Source organism: Gnatocerus cornutus, chromosome 1, assembly GCF_029298725.1.
Source record: "Gnatocerus cornutus isolate USDA-ARS CGAHR chromosome 1, icGnaCorn1.1, whole genome shotgun sequence".
In the NCBI taxonomy this organism is placed as follows: domain Eukaryota; kingdom Metazoa; phylum Arthropoda; class Insecta; order Coleoptera; family Tenebrionidae; genus Gnatocerus; species Gnatocerus cornutus.
Window position 1 is genome coordinate 14289156 of NC_142233.1, and position 25208 is coordinate 14314363.

The window sequence follows — 25208 nt, forward strand, 5'->3', positions numbered from 1 at the left end:
TTATCATCAAAATTTTGATTCACTGAAAATAAAATATTGATTTTTGGTCTAAAGTTGTGAAATTTAGCACTGTTGATACACAAATCAAGAGTAATCAAACTTTTCCTTCAAACTTTGTTTTAGAATGAAAACTGCCAAAGTTACGAAATTTAAAAGAAAGTGGTGAACATTTTTGCATTCTCGGAAAAATGAAAATTTTCCAAAATTTTATTTCATGCTCTAAAATTTTAGAATTTAGCACAGTTAATAAGTCAATCAATACTAACAAAACCTTCAAATTTTGTGGGGTGGCGGGGTTTCACCAGAGCTGTAAAAATTGATAATTACGATTTAGTTTTGAAACATTTTTACAATTCGTTTTTTTCGTTTTAAAATCGTCAAATAAACGTATCTAAAGTGGAAATGTCTCTGCATTGTGTAGTTAAAACAGTGTGTTTACCCAGCGAGAGACATTTGTCTTCAGTAAATCAATTATTCAGAAAGAAAGTTGGAGCACATATAATGATTTTTCTCCAGCTGCAATTAGCGAAGCCCAGACAAAACTTTTTACGATCCGATACACTCCAATGAGCTGTCGATTTTCCGTAGCTATAAATTTTACAGCACTTGGCTGGTAAAACCGGAAAACTTATCAGTGCGCTTTCCACGGACAATACCTTATAGATATTGAACCGATAAAACGTCTTCCGATGTCTTTTTTGAAATTGCCAAATAAATAAAAAGTATGGTAAAACCGCGTCCATCGATATCTCTTCCTTCCGGCAATCACATGCGTGCTTCACCTCAATATAAATTATCCAAGCCACCACATCCATAAAACACTGAAATAAAGTTGATGGTGTATCATGACTAAAACAGAAACCACGTCAGTCGATGTCGGCTTTATCACAGTAGCCGATGCCCGCGAGTTATTAAGTGACTCGGAACCGGATGTAGCAAAGGTCCGGGAATGATTGCCCGGAAATTCCAGCCGTCTTTCCGTAGACATCCAAGCATTCTTTATCCGACATTGCCGTTTCGATACAGCCTGATAAATAGCTTTGTTTTTTTTGTGCCATTGTACGCCACGTTATGTTTGAGGTTTTATTCTTTCGTATTTATCGCCTCCGTTCCACGCTTCTGACGATAAGACAAATTGATGGATTGACGCAGAAATATTGCCAGTTCCACTGGAATACCTTGAGTTCGAGCGAGTCCTGGAAATTGGCTGAATCCAGATTCCCAAGATTTCAGTCAAGTGATGAAACAATCGGGCGGTATGGAAATATTGACTTTACAGTTTCACAATTTTTCATGTACTGAGTGTTTATTTATCTGACCAAAAATTTTTGACGCAAGCAACACACTGTACATATTATAAGCAACTTTACTCAAAATGTTTGTTTTTTTTTATAAACTTGAAGGATTTCTCCATTCCGACATACCTATTTATTGTGCTAAATTTCTAATTTTTTAACTCAAAAATAAAATTTTTTGAAATTCTTTTCAGGCTAAGCAAAAATGTTTGGCATTTGTATCTGTTAAATTCTGTAACTTTGGGAGTGTCAATCCGAAATTAGTGAAATTAGGAGAATTCTATTAATAGGTGGACCTCGGAAATCTGTGGATCTCGCTTTTTCATAGACCTAACTTTTTCGTGGCCTTCTTTGTTTTATAGTATAACAAATAACCAATCACAAATTAATATCCAACGCCACGGAAAAGCGAGGTCTACGAAAAAAACGAGATTCACAGATTTCCGAGGTCCACCTAGTTAATTGTATTTGACCATTTAACATTTAGCAAAGAAAGTTGTAGGATAACTTAATTTTTTGTGTTCTTCGATATTTGAAACTGATAAAAATAATTATGTTCCTGATGAAAAAAAAGTTTGACTTCAGAATGATAGCATCGATATTGTAAAAGAAAATACCTCAGAACAGAATATTACAACACAGAAGACACAACTTCACGTCATTGATGATGTTTTCCACAAAAACTGAAGTAAATTGGCCCACTTCTGAAACAAATCGTTCACTTGCAATTGCAAGTGTTGTTCCATTGTCTTTTTTAAGGTCCTTTCATAGTCCGCCCAATCATCTAAGTTTGTTCGTCACAATTTGCGAAGCCTCCACCAGTCCCAGAATTGCAATGACCCGTAGGGTCCCATCGTGCTGTTCTTCAAAGTATTGCCACAAAAGCGAGAGCAAAAATCGGTATAGTTCGTACAGTGAGAGTTTGAATGACAGAAAAGTCACTAAATCTACGCAATAAAAAGTGTTTCATACGCGCGAAATTTAAAATAACAAAGTAACCCCAGTTACTGACAACCCTGTCAACCCATTTCGCGTAGGAATTTAGTGTTTTTAGTGTATTTTGTAGCATAATTTGCTGCCAACCTATATGTCAACTGTCGAAATATCCCAATCTCTCACCGGATATGCTATAGAAAGTTTTGTTATTCGCAATTGAACCTCTATCGATGCTTTCCACAAAAATCTTCCCTAATCTTGTTCTTGAATAAAAAACCCCACAGCGAAGTGTTGCTGAAGAGAAGAAAATTTTACTTCAGATTGATAACACAAAAGAAAATACTTCAAAAAGGGCACCACAACACAGGAGATCTCTGTGCTTCTCTGCAACTTTCCAAAAGGGGTGGTGAAGTTTAAGTCTTATTCCAAAAAGTTGTTCAAACTCCCATTTTGTTGCTGATATCTAAAGATCTCCATGTTTCTCTGCTTTCCAAAGAGGATTGTGAATCATAAAGCATAATCCAAAAGTTCTTCAATGAAACCGCACAGCGAGGAGTTTCCGAAAGATTGACTTCAGAATGACAGCCTTGACAATGTAAACGAAAATAGCTCAAAACAGATCATTACAACACAAACGATCTCTACGTTTCTCTGCAACTTTCCAAAAGAGGTTGTGATTCCTAAAGTTGTTCAAACTCCCATTATGTTGCTGATGTCTAAAGATCTCCATGTTTTTCTGTTACCTTCCATAAGAGTTTGTGACGCATAAAATATCTTCAAAAATGTTGTTCGTCATTGAAACCACGCAGTGCGGTGTTTCTGATGGGAAAAAAGTTTGACTTCAGAATGACAGCATTAATAATTTGAAAGAAAATACCTCACTCAGAACAGATTGTTACAACGATTGTTCCGTTGTCTTTCAAGGCTCTTTCATCAACCACCCGATGATCTTTTTCGTTTGGTCGTCACAATCTGCGATACCTCCACCAATCCCAGAATTGCAAACAATGGAAGGAAATTTTGATGCGAAAAGATCGTTAAGGATTAAATAATGGCCTAATTAATAGCAAAGAAAAAACGCAACCTCATAACCTCACAAGAAATGACATTTCAAGTTCGATTTGCTTAGGCAGCACGTGAAACACACTCAGTGTTGCCAACCTTAGAGCGTGAGTTGGTCGTTTCTTCGGTGCCAACTGAAACATCGCCTATTAAGATAACCTCACATCTTGACTGTCGATGAATAAAGGATTTTAATGTGGGAATCGCATCTGCCTGTTCTGCTGGAAAGGGGGCTCTTAACCTCAAAAACGTGGATTTTCATATTTGTTGCCTTTCGTTTCATTCGTCCATTTCCATTTGCCCTTCTGTTCTCAATGCGTGTCTGCTTCACTTCAATGAAGGTTGTTCAAATTCTCATTTTGTTGTGATATTTAAAGATCTTCAAGTTTTTCTACTATTTGAAACTACAGAGTTAGGTGTTTTAACCTCACAGAAACGTCGTTTCGAGTTTAGATTGCATAGGCAGCACGTAAAACACCAAATTTGAGCAATGCCAACTGTCACTGGATCGAATTTTTTTTTAATGCGATGGGTTTTTGATCCACTGAACGTGGCGGAAGCTCATTGGCCGAATCACGACACCAGAGCCACCAACGTCGAAATGTCAATGTCAATGTCAATCGTCGGACGAAAAAAACGGTTGTTTTTTTTTTGGAAATCGTGTTCTTTGAAGAGCGAAAATGTGCGCGTGTAAGGTGTCCAGGGGCGCGGCGGATCGTGAAGAGTGTCGAGAATCCCCAAAACCAGTTGCACATGACGTTACAACATCTTCAAGCAGAAAACCGGTGGCAAACGTAAACATTAAGGTCACTAGATCAAATTGTCTGTTTTATAAGGTACCGCTGTTAGTGACAAAAAGAAAGACAACGATATCTTCTGTCTCTCTCTACATGCGCACTAAATTTAAATGTTGTTTGTGTGGACACATTGCTTTATGAACTGTCAATTCTTGTCAAATATCGTTTGTAATAAAATGGTTTGAATGTGCGATTTCTCAACACGAATAGTTATGGTGTATTTGTTTCCTCCGCCGTAAGTAAATACTATTTGACGTTTTATGTACGACGACTTTCCACAAATTTCAGAAAACTCCAAATACAAGGTAGGTGGAAGCCCTATCGAAGCCGACAATCATTGTGACATTGGTTAAGCAGTACGTATTGGAGGAATACTAAAGTTGGTTTTTGTATATGAACCCTTGAGTACTTCTTATAAGATTATGGAATTTTGTACCTGTTAGTTTACGAATTCCGTGAACTAAATTTAAATAATGTTCCCCCAATTTGCCTTCAATCGCTTTTGTGTTTCAATAGCCCCAATACCAACATGAACTTCTTGCATTCATTCAGGCGAATAACTCGTTCATCTTATTGTTATTATGAGTTGAAAATCAAATCTATGGGCAAGAAAATGGAAGAAGCAAGACCACTCACATGTGGTACATCACAAAACCTGCGTTATGGACAGAAATATTATTTCAAATGCCTAAAACACAAGCAATGATATTGTAAAGTGTAAGTATATCGGCCTCAACGGTAAACGTTCTCAAAATGTGTTGTAGGACCAACTGACTGCTATCCTTAATGTAACAGCGGGGCCTCATAAACTAGCAGGTGGACAAGACACAGTCATTGCACTCATCACTTGAACAGTGCAGATACACAGTCACATGAGGAAGACACACCATCGCTTTCAACATCAGCGGCAGAAGATGGTTGGTTTGAAGGCGCTGCTACTTCCTCATAATGAATGTGAAAACTGAAAATGCAATGGGACATGAAATATACATAAGATATGCAAAACTGGTTCTATAGTTTAATGTGGCCTACGAAGGTCCTTAAACGCATTCAAATGGTCTCCTGTAGTGTTAAAAATAGATGTAATTTTGTATTTCAGGGTGATTTAAGTAAATAATTTTAACATAACCTTAATATTTGTTCTTGATATTCATTTTGTTGCAGTTGTTTTGCATAAACTCATTCAAGATCTTAAACATGTCTACTTCTTCAAACTTGTAAATTCTTTCTTCTTAATAGCCCCTTTAAAATATCTCATGTACTTCATTTTCTGCTCATGTACTTGCTACTTCCATTTGTGCAATGCTTTCTCTCAGTTACTTTAACATCTCATCATTGTTACTACATCGTCGGGAGAAGCTACAATATAATAAGTGCTAATAGCATATTCTAATTAGGGCGTTACTGCATACAGGTCGAATCGTTGGAGATTAGAAAAGACAGTGCTTGAAGTCCGAGACCGTTTCTGAGTGTTGCACCTCCTTAACGTGCTAAAATGGAATCGGTTCTAATGTCGGTTCGCTCACCTCTTACGTATTCACATAGTCTGTTATAATGTTGGAACCAATTTTCTTTTTGTACCCACGGTTTATTTAAGTGTATTTTAAACAAATAAATTTAAGATAACCTTACATTTTGTCAATGACAAATTTTACGTCAACAATTTTATGACAATTCCCTAGAATCTTGCGTCTCGTTCTAACCCATTGATTTATGGACTATGTCTGTCTCTCTTGCATTGCGCACTGAAAACTAACAGCGGTACCTTATAAAACAGACAATTTGATCTAGTGACCTTAGTAAACATATGACAGCAGCGCCACCAACGCCACTGACATGAAGTTGAAATGTCAATCGTCGAAAGACCAAAGGTTTTTTAAAAATCGAGAAAACGGCCCCCGAAGCGCCCAAAGACTCGAAACCTCGCGCATTAGTTGGGGGAAAGGGTCCTCTATCCGAAAATCGAGCCAAAAAACGCCTCGATCTTTTCGGTTCGGAGGAGAAGCGCCCAAAGCGAAAAACTCGGACCTCTCAACTATCGAAGCGAGAGAGCCTGCTCAAGATTTAGTAAGTGTTAAAATTAACTTTTGTTTTATCTATTATTATTTGTGGCAACTTTCACAATTTTTGAGTAAACTACAAAATTAAAACAAAATAAGTTTGCACGAGCTAAAAATTTCCACCACTTCCAATTAAATTCCATAACAAAATTATGAAACTTTGACGGTTTTATTACTTTTGACTGTTGTATTAACGGTCATAAACTCCACTTTTGTAGATTAAAACTAGAATTTTTAAATTTCCATTTTATCTATTTACGTCCAATTTTTTTGCTTAAACAACACATTATACACATAAAAAGCAACTTCACTAAAAATATTAATATTTTTTTTAAATAGGTGATGGCAGTAGGAGATCTTTCCAATGACCACATTAAAACCACTTGAAACACTTTGCATTCTATTTATTTCTTAGTTATTTATATTGTCCAATAACCCTCATAAAAAATTCACAACTGTGCACTTACACAATCTCTTGAGCTCCCATACATACACACGTTAGCAAACAAATTACCTTCGAGTCGTGCAGCTAATGACAACTGTGGTCGCAATAATGACATTTTAATCAAACGCAACATAAATGTTGTCTTTCAAGGATAATTCCATCGATTCCAACAAAGCGTGGCAAATAACCCTATTAAATATTTATAACAGTTTTGTGTCGTGTGTTAAGAGCTTGGTTAACTCCATTCGCTCCGAAAAATTGCATTTAATTTTTACACAAACATGTTTACCTTTGTTCGCGCTTTTACAGTCTTTTTATCAAAGCGAGTGATCGACACAAAAAATCCTTCAGTTAATTGCCACCTTCAGCGGAGTTCAGTGTAGTGCACGTAATTTGCAAAATTAATCAAGTGCTACTTTTGATGGAAGGTTTCATTTGAATGGTGGATTTTTAGAAAAACGGGATTTTTGAATTGAAGCTTGACAGTTTGGGATAATAAAAAAGTGCGGATTTACTTAGATGAGATAAACAAGTAATAAATCAAAGCAGGCGTTGGAATTGCGTTGGTAGCACTGCTGATTACCTCGAAGCTTCTCTCCTGACAATTTGAGCTTAAACAATAATTTAAATGCAATGATGTCGTTATTGACATGTGTCTCATCGCTAAATGGGGGAAAATATGCAACGAAATTTACTAAAATTAGATAATGTAGAGTTGGAAATTATTGCAGAATATTCAAAATTTTACAAAAAAGTTTCATTTCCAATGATTTTACTTAAAGAGAAACGGGGGAATTTAAAATGTCTAGAAAATCTTAAGAAAGAACCAGAAAAGCAATGAAGAAAATTGAAAGAATACAAAAAGAACAATAAAGATCAACCAAGTTTAAAAAAAATAGTAAAAAAATCAAAAGAAACGAATGAGAAAAAAGCGGCAAAATTACAAACAACTAGCAGAATCGAAGAAAAAGTGCAAAGAAGTGAAGAAACATCCAAAAAGATTGCAGATTCTAAATTATGCAAAACATTTAGAAAATCAGAATAATAATCAAATTACAAACAATCGAAAGAATCGAGAAATTGAGTCTAAAAGCTAAAAATAATTTAAAAAAACCAAAAAAATCGTAATAAGAGTTTGAATTCACTGAATTCATTGAATATATGTATAATATAAATACAATGATCACATTAAAACCACTTAATATCCAATTTTTTTGCTCCATATTTCCGAAACTAAAACACATAGAAAGTTGCGTTTTTCGCCATCGTTTTTCTCGTGCTTTTGTGACTTAGAATCCGCTGTCAGGTTTCCAAAATTGTATAGGTAATTTTTTCGAAAAAAAAAATCTGCTCAATCGGTGAAAAATACTGTTTTTTTTCGATTTTTGACCGCTTCTCGTAAGCTACTTGTATTACTGATTTGAAATTTGGACAGATGATAAATTTTAAGTTGGTCTTTCGATTGATCTGCAACTTAGAAGTATCAGACGTCGTTTTGGTCCTAAAAAAAATTCTTAAAAATCGCCTCAAAATGATCTATTGAAAACCTAGTTCGGTCTATATCTTGCTTATTTGTAAAACAAACTTACGCTATTGGGGCTCATGTTACGCAGAATTTCACGTTGACTCCAAATCTGGGCTAAAAATTTTTGTACATCAACAAATAACTGAGTTATGACCGAATAAAATCGTCGCCAGAGGGCCAAAATTTCCAAAAGTTTGGAAATATCGATGCTTAATATCTCGGAAACTACAACAGGTAGAGAAATGCGGTTTTTGCCATCATTTTTCTCGCATTTTGTTTGACAAGAATTCACTGTTATATTTTTCGGAATTCAAAAGTTTAATTTTTTCGATTAAAATTTGAAAATCTACTTCGGTCGATATCTCGCTTATTTTTGGAAATAAACGTTATTTGGTTAATTTAACCGAGAATTTCACGCAAACTTTAAATTTGTGTTTAAAATTCACATACAACTAAGTTATAACGGACTAAAATTAAAAAAAAAATAATTTTTACTAAAATTATGTAACTTTTGTCGATATCTCGCTTGTTTTTGGAGCAAACTTAAAAGATTAACACTCATTTAACTCAAATTTTGATGTAGATTTTAAATCTGTGGTCAAAATTTATGGGCGACAACAAAAAACTAAGTTAAGGCCAATTCAAGGTTTAGGTAATTTTTTTTATTCGAATTTTTTTATACGTAATATTTATGAAATTATAAAAGACAGAAAGATGCGGTCTTTACCATCGTTTTTCACGCGTTTTTGTTTTTTAGAATCCACTGTCACATATGTAATTTTTGATTTTTCGATTATTTCGAAAAAAAAATTGATTTTAACAATGAAAAAAATATTTTTTTGTTTTTTGACCACATCTTTTAACAGATCTAAAATTTGGCTCAATAATATATTTTGAGCTGCTGTTTCGATTGATATGTAATGCAAAAGCACTCTAAAAAAGATTCTTGAAAATCACTTAAAACAGATCTCCAGAAAATGTGTTTCGGTCAAAATCAAGCTTATTTTTCAAGCAGACTTATGTTATTAAGAAGCTAAAAATAACTGAGTTATGATCAATCAAATTTTGGGGTTGTCGCCAGAACGAAATTTTGAAGGTTTGGACACATCGGTGCTCTATATCTCGGTAATTAAGACAGATACAAAGATACGGTTTTTGCCATCGTTTTTCTCACATTTTGTTTGCTAAGAAAATTTAATTTATTAGAAAAAAACGATTTGACCTAAATCTATTTTGATCGATATCTTTAGTTTATTGTAGAGTAGATTTAAGTTATCGATACTCATTTAACGCAGAATTCTACGAGGAATCCAAAACCGTGCTTAAATTTCATGTTTATCAACGAATTAACTAAATTAGAAGCTATTGAACTTTCGGAGAGTAAATATTGTATTCCGAAACGCTCCATTATTAAACCACCAAATTTACAAAAATCTCAATAATATACAACGTTTATTCATCCTTAAAAAATCTCCATATCAAAATCTACAGAATTCCCGAATTTTTAATTTTATTTTTAATTAACATTAACATTGTCGATTGCTTAAAATTTTCCAATCTTTCACATTTTGCAGCTATGAAAACGTAAATTACTTAAATCTAAAAAAGAAATGGATAGGTCCAGAAAGTCTAAAAAAAAAATAATAAAAAATTGGAAAATAATGGAAAATATTACAAGATCACTCAAAACAAGCGAAAAATTTAAACAATGCTATAAAAAAATTAGTGAATCGAAAGGATAGAAAGAATAGGATGAATAAAAAAATGCAAAAGTGGAAAAAAAAAATTTGTATTGAAAACATTTACAGAATTAAGAGGTCCAATAGGAGTAAAAAGAATAAAAAGAAACAAACAAAAAATAATAGGAACGAGCGAAGTGTTCAAAAATCTAAAAAAAGATAAATAGAATAGAATAGACGATAGATTCCAAAGAAGCTAAAAAATTGAAAAAGCCAAAATAATTCTGTGCGTTTAATTTTTTGGAATTTTTTAAAAATTTTTATTGTTCTAACGGATTATTTTTCATTATTTTGAATTTTCTTAAACTTTATGGGCTAATTGTTTGATGTTCAGCAATTCTGTAAAGCATTTTGCTTCTAAAAATTGCAAAAATGGAATTGAAAATGGGAAGGAATAGCTAAATTTATCGAAAAAAGTGGAAAAGTCGATTATACCAAAAATTGGAGAAGCAAAAGATTAGAAAAATTAAAATAATGCAAAGAGTTAAAATGACCGAAAATAGTGAAGGCACAAATGTCTGAATTTTAAATAAAAACTCTAACTTTAGCTCTATAGCTTCAAATTCTATTTATCTAAACACGAATACGAGAAAATATTGAAATAATAACAAAATTAAAAAAACTAGGAGTTTTTTTAAAATGGCCGAAGATAATATGGGACTCAATAATATCTTTATTCCAAACAAAAAATTCAAATTTTAGTTTTAAAGCTTCAAATCCATAAAACGAGATGATTTTCTTGTAGATTTGATAGACATAATTAACAAGATCAAACGAACTTACCAAGTGAAGTTCGATCTTGATTATGCTATCATCTTGCACAACGACATCATTAGAATATAGGTAGTACCCCCATTCTCTCCATAACACGCACGATATTTAAAGTAAGCAAATTCAAAACTCCCGCCACCCACCCTGTTGGTAGGCCTGCTTACTGGCGGTTCTGTCATTATTTTAAAGTCTTCGATGTCGCAACTTGGGAAGATCAGGGTTGCATCTTTTTGAAGATGCAAAGGGTGGGAGTGATGTCGTTGTGCAAGATGATAGCATAATCAAGATCGAACTTCACTTGGTAAGTTCGTTTGATCTTGTTAATTATGCCACTCATCTTGCACTTCGACATCATTAGAATATAGGTAGATGTTTAAAGTACGTTGCGACTCGACTTTTATTTATTCCATTCTCAATTTAAAACTGGAATAAATATCGGTAAACGTAAAAGATGAAAATAGACTATGTCAGTGTCACCAATGACAAGGCTAACCTAATATAAACGTATATTAGGGATAATTTAAAACAACCTTAGCAAAAGGACCACATCTATTTTACATAATAGAACGGTTATAATGCCGCACACAACGGATTTTTGGACCATCCTAAGAATAGTCCTTTCCTAAAGGCTCTAGCGGCATTTGCCGAGAAAATAGAGGCGTCAACACCTGCTGTTTCCAAAACATCCTTTATGGCTCGACTAATTGTAGCGAAAGAGGCATTCTTTTGGAAAGTTGGAAAAAAGACGAAAACAAAACGTCTTATCTTCTCCGTTTGGTGAAGTGCAAGTTTCAATGTTAAAAAACAGAGAGATATGTCTGCGTTTAATGAAATTGTGCGAAGGTGTGCTAAGGCAACACTGAGGTCCAAACTTTATCCTACTTGGGACTTGATGACCTCAAGTGATAGATATGCTTAAAAAAAAAACGTTTAATCCTGTGATCCTCACCTAATTTAGGAGTAAAAAGAAAGGCCAAAGCCGAATTGAAACTGTTAAGACTCCCGTACGAAAATCCGTCTTAAATTCGTATGTCAGAAAGGACAAAACATTGTCTACTGATTTCACTATAACGTTTAACGCAAAAGTGGCTCCGTGACTACATTTCTTCCACGTCACGCCATTGTTTGTATGTTGAACTGGAATTAGAAGCTACCATTTTGTTAATGCAAGTATCCCTCTGGACTCCTAAACAGCCATGGCATTATTTAAAGAGCTTGCATAAGAAGCAAAGATCCATAGTTCTGCTGCTCACAAAATTGTGAATCCTTCTGGATAATTTAGAAAGTAATGGAAATTGAATACCACCCATCCTATTTATATTAACAGCGGCGGTGGCGTTGTCAAGCCTTAATAAATTTTTGCATGACGTGATTCGGAAGCTAACCACCTTAGACCAAAAGGTGCTAGGAATTCAAGATAATGGAAGTGACACTTCTTTTTCTTCATCCAATGTCTAAACGCCCATTGATTTCCATTTACAACTCACCAGCCGGTCCACGAGGCATCAGAGTAAGTCTCAGTTGAAAAGTCAAACGACTTTATTTGACAGTCTGATAGAGAAACTTTAAGCTGCCACTTAAGATAATCTTCTGTTAAAGAGGAAGATAAACAACATGCGAGCGTCATATTTATCTCAAAATTGTTGAAGGGCTAAACCTTTGCTCTTTCCATGTACCTTGTATTAAGCCAGCCATACTGTACAGCTGTACAGACGGGTGTAAAATCTAGTATATTCTCTAATTGTGCAAGAAAGTTTCTTTGAAAACTCTAGCTCTAACTTTGATCCTCTTTTCCGGTTGCAACTCTACAGTCATTCGTTCCGAATTCAAAAGAATTCCTAAAATTTTCACGACCTTGCAAGATGGACTTGATTTTTTAATATTAATTAGAAATCTGAAAGATTCTAGCAGTCTTGGAGATACCAGAGCAAAATTCATCGTGTCATTAAAGAGCAATAAGTCATCTTATTATAAAACTGACAAAGAACAACAAGTTTTTAACTTGTTGAACAGCTAAGAAGCCAACGCTAACCTAAAGGGTAATGGCGAATATTCATAGTTTTCCATTTAAACAAAAGCGAAGAAATCGCCTATCAGTGTGAATAATCAAACAAAGAAATATGCAACCATTAGATCAATTGAAGCTAAGAAGCAACTTAGGGCAAAGACCTAATGCTTAAGTGTTTTAAATTTAAAATTCGTCGCTGAGAACCATTAGGCTTACAGACTGTAAAACAGTAGTAACGAATTGTACTTCAACTGGTTTGGTTTACTTGGTTATAGATTTATAACACCCCTCTTTAGTAACATTAACTGCGACCTAAGTCGCTTGATTTTCTGAGACAGACATCAATCTTTCAGCAGATGACCTTGGTGTGGAAGATTAACAAAAAAAAGGATTTTAAAACCCCAAATCAACGACAAATTTGTCTAGTTGCTGGTGATGGACTGTCAAGCATCAATAAAAGACTGCAATCGTTCGGCAAATCTTACAGTGGAGGCCGCCACTGCTAATCTCAAACTTCCGTGACTGGTCTTCTGTGGTTCGGATCGTTTAAGTTGTGTTTTCTTGGGTAAAAATTCTTTGTCCATTTCTGATTGGTGCGCCCAAAGGGGATGACCAGTGCTGGTATGAACCTCGGCAGTTTTAAGGACGCCTTGACAAAGTCAGATCCCTTGGAGAGGCCGTCTTTCCAAGTGTTTTTGTTTCCTAAAAGTCGTTCTTCAAGATTATTGCCAAAAAAGGGAACGAGATTCGACTTTTTAACGTTTGAGAATTAATTCTAGACGGAAAGCAGATTTGAGTGTAATATACATTTGCCAAAAGGCGAGCTGCATCCGATAATCATCCTATAATCTGCACATCATTGTCGCCCCCCCCCCCCTCCTTTTGCAAAAGTTGGTATAAAACCGTTTGATATTGAAGAGGGCCGCCTCATCTGAACTTGAAGTCCAGCTTAACGAGTGTCGCGATAGATTACCCTTTCAGGGACACAGACGACTGATTCTGGATTGGATTTTTTGCGCGTTGAACAAAGGACAATTACCATCCAATGGGTATTTGGGACCAAAGTGGAGCGAGATACAGAAGGCAAACCTTGTGTTAGAATAGAGGCCCAACGCGCCGACAAATTTGCATGAACAGGATCACCTATCGTTGACGTCCCAACTGGCATCTGCACAAGGAGTGACAACACTTCTTGCTCTAAACAGGCGCATCCTCGGGCTCACCTCATCCGTTAGGATAGTCTCAGTAACGTACCGCAACCAGCAGGACAACCTGCAAGTTGTAACGCAATTCTCTACAAGAAAGCAACTCTGAAGAAGATAATCTCAGTAACGTAAAACGTACTCCGCAATAAGCAGGGAAATCAGCAATTTTGCAGCGCATTTCTCCATAAGAAGAAAGCGCAACGTGAAGAAAGGTCACCTCAGACAACGCTGCTAGGTCATACAAAAAACGTACACTGCAACCAATAAGAACACCTGCAAGTTGCAACGCAATTCTCCATCAGAAGAAAGCGCAATTGCGTTCATTCAAGGCCAAGGAAGTCCGAAGATTCCTGAAAATGCTGCAACTCCTCTTTTTCTAGGCGATGAAATTTCTGATCGAGTTCGCTGTTCTCTCTCGTTCCTGTGGACGGACTGCAACTCAAACTGTGGCCACGATGTCTACTGGAAAGGTATACGCAAAAGTACCCCGCAACCAACCGGATAACCTGCAGTTGCAACGCAATTCTCCATAAGAAGAAAGCGCAATTGTGTTCTTTCTCAGTTTCTAGGCGATGAGATTTCTGATCGAGTTCGCTGTTCTCTCTGGCCCCTGGGGACGGACTGCAACTCGAACTGTGGCCACGATGTCTACTGGAAAAGTATACGCTAAAGTACACCGCAAACAACAGGATAAACTGCAGTAGTAACGCAATTCTCCATAAGAAGAAAGCGCAATTGTGTTCTTTCTCAGTTTCTAGGCGATGAGATTTCTGATCGAGTTCGCTGTTTTCTCTGGCCCTTGGGGACGGACTGCAACTCGAACTGCGGCCACGATGTCTACTGGAAAGGTATACGCCAAAGTACACCGCAATCAACAGGATAAACTGCAGTTGCAATTGTTCTTTCGTCAAATTCCTGAAGACGCCGCGGTGACGCCGCAACATAACCTCATTTTCTAGGTGATGAAATTTCTGACCAAGTTCGCTGTGCTCTCTCGCTCCTGGGGACGGACTGCAACTCGAACTGTGGTCACGATGTCTTCTTTTACGATATTTTCCCATTGCCTAACGTTTGTTGGCTAATTTCTTCAAAACTCGGGAAAAAAACGTGAACCTGTTATGGCACGAAAATGAAGAATGACAGAACCGCCAGTAAGCAGGCCTACCAACAGGGTGGGTGGCGGGAGTTTTGAATTTGCTTACTTTAAATATCGTGCGTGTTATGGAGAGAATGGGGGTACTACCTATATTCTAATGATGTCGAAGTGCAAGATGAGTGGCATAATTATGAAAACTAGACAGTATAGAAATAAACACAGAACTAAGAAAAATACAAATTTTTAAAAATTGTCTTATTTTGGATAAAATGCTCCAAATCTTTAAAGTATTTAGGTTTTCTTCTAGACTTGACCTATTTACACATAAAAACAAGTGATTGCTATAATATTCACACAAATAAGAAAAATACGAATTTTTAAAAATGCCTAAAATCATGGACGCAAAAATGTGTCGATTCTAAATACAAATTTTTTTTTATTTTGGCTCTAGAGCTTTAAATATTTAAAGCATTTTGGTTATCTTGTAGAGTGGATCTATGTACACTCAGAAACGAGTGACTTCTAAAATTTCCACTGAATTAAGAAAAATACAATTTTTTACAAATTACTCAAAATGATGGGCGCAAAAATTTGTCGACTCTAAATAAGAAATTTTTATTTTGGCTCTAAAGCTTCAAATTTTTAAAGCGTTTAGATTTTCTCATATGCTTGACCTATTTAGACAGACAAACGAGCGACAAGTAAAATATTTACAAAATTAACAAAAACACGAATTTTTAAAAATGCCCCAAAATAATAGAGGCAAAAATGTGTCGATTCTAAATAAAACCAAAAGCCAAAAAATTGAGAAAACCCAAGTAATTCTGTGCGTGTAATTTTTTGGAATTTTTTAAAAATTTTCATTGTTCTAACGGATTATTTTCCATTATTTAAAATTTTCTTAAGCTATATGGGCTAATTGTTTAATGTTCAGCAATTCTGTAGAGCATTTTGCTTCTAAAAATTGAAAAAATGGAATTGAAAATGGGAAGTGATAGCAAAATCTATCGAAGAAAGTGGAAAAGTCGATTATACTAAAAAATTGGAGAAGCAATTTTGGCGGCATTTGCTGGTGAGCCGTATAATGCTAGTTACAGTTGCGCCAATGTAAGTACATAACAATGATTAATTAATTAAAAAAGTAAAGTTTCCAGAGCACTCAGAATGTAATCTCGTTTAAACCGGTCTTAATAATGCAGCCGTTTGTTGTAACTTATTATTAACAGGAAGTTATGGGCGAAATTCCAGATTGCAAAGTTTCAGTGGTGGCAACATAAATTTCGTCTACGTGTGCCGATAGCTCCCTATTGTTATACAAATGTCGACTTTCCACTCTCATAATCATAAGGTATAACCCGCATCTTTGTAATAATGCAGTAGATCTAACCGAAGCAACATTCTATGCGGATATATGGTACCTGCTTAGCTTTAATATTTATGTTGGCAGTGTTGTTTACGATAGCGGCTTAATAGTGACCCAATATCAGTGCGGGGATAAACATAAAACATTAAAAAAAATAACCTTCATAAACAAAATGATCGATTAAGTGCTTTATACTGAAAGATTTCGTCACGGGAATTTTATTTTTAAATTATGAGCTATAACTTTGGAGTGCCAATCCCCAATTTTAAATATGTATCGACTGTTTTATTTTATGGATGCGTAAAAAGAGGAGAGATACGGAAGAAAATGACGATATGGCATTTTTTGATTCTCCTCTTTCGTTTTTATGGATTCTGCCGTTTCGTTCGACACGCCTAAAATGTCCACTTTGGATAATTTTGCGATTTTATTCAATTATGGCTTCTTCTTCTGAGTTCTTTTTATCTTTTTTTTTCGATTTTGGTTCCTAGAATGTGGAATTTTCCAGAATCTTTTATTTTTTGAGTATGCAGTTTTTCCTCTTTATCCATTGGTTTTTTTCGATTAACTTGAATTTTTGCACTCTTTGCATTATTTTAATTTTTCTATTCTTCTGCTTCTCCAATGTTTTAGTATAATTAACTTTTCGACTTTCTTCGATAGATTTAGCTATTCCTTCCCATTTTCAATTCCATTTTTTCAATTTTTAGAAGCAAAATGCTCTACAGAATTTTTAAAAATATCCAAAAAATTACACGCACAGAATTATTTGGGTTCTCTCAATTTTTTGGCTTTTGGTTTTATTTAGAATCGACACATTTTTGCCTCTATCATTTTGGGGCATTTTTAAAAATTCGTATTTTTGTTAATTCTGTGAATATTTTACTTGTCGCTCGTTTGTCTGTCTAGATAGGTCGAGCATGTGATAAAATCTAAACGCTTTAAAAATTTGAAGCTTTAGAGCCAAAATAAGAATTTCTTATTTAGAGTCGACAAATTTTTGCGCCCATCATTTTGAGTAATTTGTAAAAAATCGTATTTTTCTTAATTCTGTGGAAATTTTAGTAGTCACTCGTTTCTGAGTGTACATATTTCCAGTCTAAAAGAAAACCAAAATGCGTTAAATATTTAAAGCTCTAGAGCGAAAATAAAAAAAAAAAAATTTAGAATCGACACATTTTTGCGTCCATGATTTTAGGCATTTTTAAAAATTCGTATTTTTCTTGTTTGTGTGAATATTATAGCAATCACTTGTTTTTATGTGTAAATAGGTCAAGTATAGAAGAAAACCTAAATACTTTAAAGATTTGGAGCCGTTTAGTCAAAATAAGACAATTTTTAAAAATTTGTATTTTTCTTAGTTCTGTGTTTGTTTCAATACTGTCTAGTTTTCATAATTATGTCTATCAAATCCACAAGAAAATCATCTCGTTTTATGGATTTAAAGCTTTAAAACTAAAATTTTAATTTTTTGTTTGGAATAAAGATATTATTGCGTCCAATATTATCTTTGGCCATTTTAAAAAATTCCTATTTTTTTTTAATTTTGTTATTATTTCAATATTTTCTCGTACTCGTGTTTAGACAGATAGAATTTCAAGCTTTAGAGCTAAAATTAGAGTTTTTATTTAAAATTCAGACATTTGTGCCTTCACTATTTTCGGTCATTTTAACTGTTTGCATTATTTTAATTTTTTCTATTCTTTTGCTTCTCAAATTTTTTAGTATAATCGACTTTTCCACTTTCTTCGATAGATTTAGCTATTCCTTCCCATTTTCAATTCTTCAATTTTTAGAAGCAAAATGCTTTATAGAATTGCTGAACGTCAAACAATTAGCCCATAAAGTTTAAGAAAATTCTAAATAATGGAAAATAATCCGTTAGAACAATGAAAATTTCTAAATAAATCCAAAAAATTACACGCACAGAATTATTTTATTGTTCTTTTTGTATTCTTTCAATTTTCTTCATTGCTTTTCTGGTTCTTTCTTAAGATTCTCTAGACATTTCAAATTCCCGCGTTTCTCTTTGAGTAAAAGCATTGGAAATGAAACCTTTTTTGTAAAATTTTGAATATTCTGCAATAATTTCCCACTCTACATTATCTAATTTTAGTAAATTTCGTTGCATATTTTCCCCCATTTAGCGATGAGACAAATGTCAATAACGACATTTAAATTTAAATTAATCATTGTTATGAACCTACATTGGCGCAACTGTAACTAGCATTATACGGCTCACCAGCAAATGCCGCCGAAGGCCGAAGGCGGCATTTGCTGGTGAGCCTTAAGGCGCGATTCCACTTGCTTGGTCTAGCCCAGACCAGACCAGACATCCAAGATTTTGAGAGACGTTTTTATAATTCTTCAGTCCTTTTCTGCGTAGTCAGAGGTGCAATTGCATTTTAATGTTTTATCTTATGTTTTAAACACAGAAAGGGGCTGAAGAATTATAAAAACGTCTCTCAAAATCTTGGATGTCTGGTCTGGTCTGGGCTAGACCAAGCAAGTGGAATCGCGCCTTTACCTTTCAGTGCGAGATTTATAAACGTCACTTGCAATTTTCAATAATTCTAATAGATGTCGCCACTAGTAAAACTAATTTTTCTTTTCATTGTTCCAGGTGAGTGTCAGTCGCACATAGAAGAGAAGAGCAAATTTTGTCTCGCGACAGCGAGATCCTGGTTTCTTCAGGGATGGATCAAGGGGTGTACGGGGTACAAAATGCCTCCAATATCATTATTAAACGGCGATAAGGCAGGTGTCAATATCTATTGTTGAGAGAATTTCGTGATCCCAGTTGCGGCAAGCTCAGGGAAGATAAGAGAATTGGTGAGGAGATGGCAAGTCGATTAGTATTATGCGTTAGTAGTTGGCCGTACTCGTTTACGTGAAGTGTATTAGGGGTCTAACTGGTTTTAATTGCAATTATTTGGATCTTTTTCGAGTTTAGGGAGGCTTTATGGAGAATTTTATGATAAGGGGGAAAGTTGTATGGTCTCTATTGTGATTGGAGAAGTTGAGTTTGTTCTAATTTATAAGCCATGTGGTTTCCGAGTAAATATAAATAATTACAGAATTAGAACAAATCCGAATTTGTTTAAATGATTGAAAATGAGAGTCGAAAAAATGTGTCTTTATTAAATACAAAATTCATATTTTGGCTGTACAGCTTCAAATCTTAAAGTGATAAGATTTGCTTATAGATTTGATTTATATAAATACGAAAATAAAACAATATTGTAAAACCACTGAATTTAAAACAAATACAATTTTTTAAAAATAGTCGAAAACGATGGACGCCAAAATGTGTCGATACTAAACAAAAAATTCTTAATTTTGCCTTAAAGCTTCAAATCTTTAAAGCGTTACTAAAATATTCACAGAATTATAAAAAATACAAATTTTTAAAAACGACCAAAAATAATGAACGCAAAAAAATCTTGATTCTAACTAAGTAAAAATTCTTAATTTGGCTTCAAAGCCTCAAATCTTCAAGACGTTTAGATTGTCTAGTAGAACTGACCTAGTTGCAGCATACAAACAAGTGAGCACAAAAATATTCACAGAATTATAAAAAATACAGATTTTTAAATATGACCGAAATTGGTAAACCCACAAATTTCTGAACTTTAAATAAAAAAATGTTATTTTGAATTTTAAGAAATAAAAAACTATAGATCAAGTCAATTTTTTTGTAGGCTTAACACATTTAAATAATAAAACAAGAAAGTATTAAAATAAGCTCAGAATAAAAAAATAATATTTTTTAAAAATGACAGTAAAAATATATCTATTTCAAACAAAAAATTCCTGGCTCTAAGACTTCAAATTAACAAAGCGAGACTGTTTGCTTGTAGATTTGGTCTATTTAAAAACGTAAATAAGAAAATATTGTAAAAATTTGTAGATTTAATAAATTTACAATTTTTTTAAATGACCGAAAACTATGGACGCAAAAATGTGTCGATTTACAATATAAAAAAAAATACAATTGTTTAAAAATAACAGAAAAGATTACACAAAAATGTTGAATTTTAAATAAAAAATTTCAATTTTGGCTCTAAACCACAAAATCTATAAAACGAATTAATTTTTTTGTTAGTTTGATCTGTCTAAACACAGAAACGAAAGAATATAATAATGTTCGAAAATTATGCACGCAAAAATGTGCCGAATCTAAATAAAAAATTCTTATATTGACTATAAAGCTTCAGATCTTTGAAGAGTTTAGATTTTTTCATAGACTAGACCTATTTACATTTAGAAACGAGTGAATACTAAAATATCTACAGAATTAAGAGAAATACGAATTTTTTAAAATGACCAAAAATAGTAACCGCAAAAATGTCTCAATTCTAAATATTTTTTTTAATTTAGCTCTAAAACTTTACATCTTTATAGCTTTTAGATTTTTTTGTTAATTAGACCTATTTACCACATAAAAGCGTGTGAGTGCTACAATATTCAGAAAATAAAAAAAATACGATTTTTTTAAAATGACCGAAAATAGACAAGGCACAAATGTCTGAGTTTTAAATAAAAATTCCAATTTTAGCTCTAAAGCTTCAAATTCTATCTATCTAAACACGAGTACGAGAAAATATTGAAATAATAACAAAATTATTTTAAAATTTATTTTTCCTAATTTGTATCTTAAACATTCCCAAGTTGCTATAGAAACAATGCTATTCTAACATTCCGTATCGAAATGGATATTCTAGCACTGAAAACGAATTGGAAAATAGCGAAAATAGCTGTGTTACAAGAACAAATTAGGAAAAATACTATAAAAACCTCGTTCATAAGGCCATTTAGGCACTCATCCATTATAAAACTCGCGGCTTTGCCGCTCGTTTTATAAACTTGGATTCGTGCCTAAAAAATTGCCTTATGAAACTCGGTGTTTTAATATACTATTTTAAAATGGTCGAAGATACTAATGGACGCAATAATATCTCTATTTGTAACAAAAAATTCAAATTTTAGTTTTAAAGCTTCAAATCTATAAAACGAGATGATTTTCTTGTAGATTTGATCGATATAATTACGTAAACTAGACAGTATTGAAATAAACACAGAATTAAGAAAAATACAAATTTTTAAAAATTGACAAAAAAATGAACACAAAAATATCTCGATTCTGAATAATAAAGTCTTATTTTGGCTTAAATGCTTCAAATCTTTAAACTATTCAGATTTTTTTCTAGACTTAACTATTTACACATAAAAACAAGTGAGTGCTATAATATTCACCCAAATATGAAAAATACGAATTTTTAAAAATACCTAAAATCATGGACGCAAAAATGTGTCGATTCTAAATTATTTTTTTTTTATTTTGGCTCTAGAGCTTTAAATATTTAATGCATTTCGGTTTTCTCGTAGACTGGACCTCTTTACACTCAGAAACGAGTGACTACTAAAATTTCTACAGAATTAAGAAAAATACGATTTTTTACAAATTACTCAAAATGATGGACGCACAAGTTTGTCGACTCTAAATAATAAATTCTTATTTTGGCTCTAAAGCTTCAAATTTTTAAGTATTTAGATTTTCTCGTATGCTCGACATATTTAGACACACAAACGAGCGACAAGTGAAATATTCACAGAAATAACCAAAATACGAATTTTTAAAAATGCCCCAAAATGATAGAGGCAAAAATGTGTCGATTCTAAATAAAAAAAATTTACTTTGACTTTAAAGCTTTAAACCTTTGAAACATTTAAGTTTTCTCTTATTATCGCACAGAAACGAGTGACTACTAAAATATCCACAAATTAAGAAAAACACTAATTTTCAAAAATAAACGCAAAAATGTCTAAATTTTAGATAATTAGTTCTAATTTTGGCTATAAATCTTAAACTAAATTTGTCTAAACAAGAAAACGAGAAAGTAATGAAATAATCACTAAATACCAATACAATTTTTTTAAAATAGTGTACAAAAAAGGTGACATTCAGAAAGAATTCTAGAAAAATTAAATTATTAACAACTCTAAAGAGTCATATTTTTATATTTTTTTGTATCCACTGCTTTTTCAATAGAAATAGCTCGCTTCGCTGGCTTAAGACACATTTTAAGTCCTTTCATTGCACTTCAAATAGACAAATTATTTAATTTAACATTTTTCCTTAAAATTCTTCAAAAGCTATTATATCGAGTTAAGTCCCATAGCTCATTTAAAAGGAAATTTAATTAGCCATTCACCGAAGGGTCGAACGATGTCGTAACTTTAAAAGTTGAAGTAAAGAAAATAAATATTTATGTGATAAGTCGAAGGCAACTCAATTTTTAATATTCCTCAGTGCAAAACCTTCATTTTCCAGTCGCACATTAGTGTCAATCCCAAACAAACTGTATTTCCACCCGTCACATTTTTTCCTTAACATTAAAAAGTTAGAATTGCTCTTCATCCTCCAAAGATAGAAAAGCGATTTATCTATTTATTTTGCACTTAGTAATTCATTGTTTCCGAGAATCGAACAAAAGTGGATGAAACATCGAAATCTCTTGACAATTTGATCCAGTCCATATCCTGTCTAAGCAATTTTGTTATTGACTTTAGCCATAAAATCCTCCGTTGTTGTCGTATTATACCCTGTAGCTCCATATTTTATTTTCCACGTATTTATTTATAGTCTCCCTTAAGCTTCGGCAAATAATCGATAATTAAAAATTGTGTTGTGCGATTCTTGGAGCAAAGTCTTGTTACTACTTTTCCGGAGCGCAGTCAGAAGCAATCCAGACAGAGTAAAACTGTTTACATTAGAGGATTGCCTTCGGCTTTCGTGTAGATAGCAACATTCAATATCAAAGTTCCTCTACTTACCCCTTGAAATCAGGTATCAGTAGTTCAAAAGTTTCCAGAATCTATATAATAAGCAGTAGTTCGAGTTAGACGTGCTCATCTTTTCTGCAGCACGTTAAACATTAATACACACGAAATTAATATTCTATTAACGGGCGTTTCTAGACTATGTTTTATACCCAGAACGCAGGCTGATAGCAACTATGAAAAGTAATTTATGTTGTAATAGTAGTGAATATTTCCCGGTGTTGAATTGAATAAACATTTTTTTTTTGTTCGTAGTCAAATTTGCCCCGTTTGCAGTACAACTTGCCCGGTTTTGCGGATTTTTTAAATAAAAAGAAAAAAAGTTTAAATAGTAACATAGGGCACACCCTTCTCTCGTCTTCTTATAACCAAACTAGGCAATTTCAAAACCAAAAAGAACAATTTACAAATGTTTAATCTGAAAAAATATTGAAAATTTCTCACATTTTCTTAAAAATTTCATTTTTCAGTTTTGATGGTGAAGCGCCAAAATTTTGAAGATTTACTACTTCAAAAACGTTTTTCAACTGTACAAAATTACAAGATTTTATACAGAAAACAAACAATTTTAAAAAATTTTGTTTTTGAAATGAACCGAAAATATTCAATTCTTTTTACAAAATTCAGATTTAATAGTAAGATCAGAAGAATTTGAGGTTTTACTACTTAAAACATGCTTACTTATTGTGCAAAATTACAAACAATTTTGAAATTAAAAAAAATTAAAATTTCTAATTTGGAAATGAGTCGAAAATTTCCTAAAAAATTTCTTATTTTTGTCAATTTTGAACATAAAGCTATCAAATTCTAAAGACTTACAATTTCTAAAATGCCTAGCAATTGTTCAAAATTACAAAAGATTGGACCCAAAAAGAACAGTTTTAGAAATTTTTACTTTCGAAATAAACCAAAAATTTAGAAAAGATTATTAAATTTGGTAACTTTATCAGATTTAATAGTAAAATAAAAAAAAATGTGGTTTTACTACTTTAGACACGTTAACCAACTGTTCAAAATTATAAAATTTGAATTCAAAAAAATAATTTTAGAAATTTTAGTTTGAAAGTGGATCGAAATCTATCCACTTTTTCTTAAAAAGTTATCTCTGACAAATTTGATGGTAAAGCTACAAAATTTTAAAGATTTACAACTTTTGAAATGTTCATCAATTGTGCAAAATTACAAAACGTTGGACTCAAAAAAAAACAATTTTAGAAATTTTTATTTTTGAAGTGAACCAAAAAAGTTTTCAAAATTTTTTATAAAATTCGATAACTTTGTCAGTTTTAGTAAAAAAGTCTAAAAGTTTTGTGATTTTACTATTTCAGACACGCCTACCAACTGTACAAAAATACAAATTTTTAACCCAACAAGAACAGTTTTACAAATTTTTGTTTTCAAGATTGACTGAAAATTTTCAAACATTTTTTAGAAAATCCGATAACTCTGTCAGTTTATGTAGTGTGACCAAAACATTTTGTGGTTTTACTATTTTAAACACGTGCACCAACTGCTTAAAATTTCAAAATTTTTGAGCCAAAAAAAATTTTTTATACGTTTTTCGTTTGGAAATCGGTCAAAAAATTTCCAAATTTTCTTAAAAATTCTTTATATCCGTCAATTTTGATGGTAAAACTATAAAATTTTGAAGATTTACAACTTCTGATGTTGTACTAAATTACAAAACGTTAGACCCAAAATTAACAATTTTAGACATTTTATTTTCGAGATGAACCAAAAAATTTTTTAAATTTTCCATAAATTTCTATAACTGCGTCAGTTTTAAAGGTAAGACTAGAAAATTTTGTGGTTTTACTACTTAAAACATGCCTACCAATTGTGCAAAATTACAAAATTGTAAACCCAAAAAGAGCTATTTTAAAAATTTCTAATTTGAAAATGGGTCGCAAATTTTCCAATTTTTAAAAAAAATCCATTTCTTTGTCAATTTTGATGGCAAAGCTATAAAATTTTGAATATTTACAATTTTAGAAATGCCGAACAATTGCACAAAATGACAAAACGTGGGACCCAAAAACAACAATTTTAGATTTTTTTTTTCA

General features: G+C 32.9%; 1 protein-coding gene and 1 long non-coding RNA gene across 2 annotated transcripts in view; one reads left to right on the forward strand and one right to left on the reverse strand.

The window, feature by feature from the left end:
• Nucleotides 1-25208, forward strand: part of side-IV (sidestep IV transmembrane protein) — a 475641-nt gene that overhangs the window by 117727 nt on the left and 332706 nt on the right. The gene's annotated exons all lie outside the window — the stretch shown is intronic.
• LOC148180435 (uncharacterized) lies at nucleotides 5096-5863 on the reverse strand. The gene is made up of 2 exons (XR_015771688.1): nucleotides 5503-5863; nucleotides 5096-5449 (listed from the first exon to the last, which is right to left on the reverse strand). It is a non-coding gene; the product is annotated as an uncharacterized LOC148180435 (long non-coding RNA).